Raw genomic sequence first — 1,469 nt, 5'->3', positions numbered from 1 at the left:
GCTGATGTTGCAAAGGTGTATTTGCAAGAATTCCTCAGTCCTGATTTTTCTTATCAAAATGGATACATAGTCAAAATGAAAAGAGATGCCATTACTTCCCTGAACATCCCTTCACAGCTAATATCCTCTTTTTTTACTCCTATTAATTAATAAGGTCCTTGGACATAGTTTTATTTTTACTGGAAGCACATCATGTCTCCCATTTCCTCTTCTAGTCGGGCTTTCATTACTAAGATTTAAATGGCACCATTGATCCTTGCATTGCTGAGTTCAAAGTCCACGTCTCTTTTTACCATGATAAAAATACACTGAAGACAGGAGGGTCCTCGATTGAAGCCAAAAGCGGATCAAAGTGGTGGAACTCGCGCTGCGGCCGCGGAGACGTGCAGGCCCTCTGCACACCTTCTCGCCCTCCAGGTGGGCGCTTGCCCTCGCTGTCCTGTCCCCGGCCCCATGGAGAAGACGAGGCTGATCCAGAAGACCAAGCTGGCCGAGAAGGCCGAGCGCTACAATGACATGGCCACCTGCATGAAGGCCACAACGGAGCAGGGCGCCCAGCTGTCCAACGAGGAGTGCAACCTGCTCTCGGTGGCCTACGAGAACGTGGTCGGGCCGCAGGTCCGCCTGGAGCGTCATCTTAAGCATCAAGCAGAAGACCAACACTTCCGACAAGAAGTTGCAGCTGATTAGGGACTAGTAGGAGACAGTGGGGTCTGAACTGCAGTCCATCTGCACCATGGTCCTGGAATTGTTTAGTAAGTATTTAATAGCCAATGCAACTAATCAAGAGAGTAAGGTCTTCCATCTGAAAATTAAGGGATATACTTCCGGTACCTTGCTGAAGTTGCTTGTGGTGATGACTGGAATCAAATGATAGATAATTCCGGAGGAGTTTACCAAGGGCTTTTGATATAAGCAAGAAAGAGATGCAACCCACACACCCAATCCGCCTGGGACTGGCTGTTAACTTTTCTGTATTTTATTGTGAGACCCTTAATAACCCAGAACTTGCCTGCACATTGGCTAATATGGCTTTCAATGAGGCCATTGCAGAACTTGATACCTAACATTATGGACATCAGACAGTGCAGGAGTAGAATGTGATGCGGAAGAAAGGGCAGAGAACTCAGTGCATAGAGGATGTCATCTTTCTTCCCCTCAGAAAAGCTTTTTACTCATCTACCTTCCTTATTCCATTTGGATTTCCTATGGCAAAGAAACCCATTGATGTGTATGGAATCAACTATTTGTAGTCTTTTCACACTGCAGCTTTGAGAAAACTCCATTCCTTGATTTGTGTTTGGCTTGGCCTTCTTTGTATGCAGTTACTGCAGTAGAAAAGTATTAATAGCTTCATTTCATAGAAACATAAGTAACTTCCAAACACTTATGTAGAGGACTGAAAAATGTATCTGGTATTTAAATAATCTGAACCAGGTCTGCAAGTGACTTTTTTGTATTACTGTGAA

The 1,469-nt window shown here is 44.6% G+C and overlaps 1 pseudogene; it reads left to right on the top strand.

Annotated features, from left to right (window-relative positions):
• Positions 1-453: 453 nt before the first annotated feature.
• Positions 454-1,067, top strand: LOC130837041 (14-3-3 protein theta-like; annotated as a pseudogene).
• The last annotated feature ends 402 nt before the right edge of the window (positions 1,068-1,469 follow it).

The sequence above is a fragment of the Hippopotamus amphibius genome, chromosome 15, assembly GCF_030028045.1.
Source record: "Hippopotamus amphibius kiboko isolate mHipAmp2 chromosome 15, mHipAmp2.hap2, whole genome shotgun sequence".
Classification (NCBI taxonomy): domain Eukaryota; kingdom Metazoa; phylum Chordata; class Mammalia; order Artiodactyla; family Hippopotamidae; genus Hippopotamus; species Hippopotamus amphibius.
Note: the sequence above shows the minus strand (reverse complement) of the source record. Positions and strands in the feature narration are given on the sequence as shown.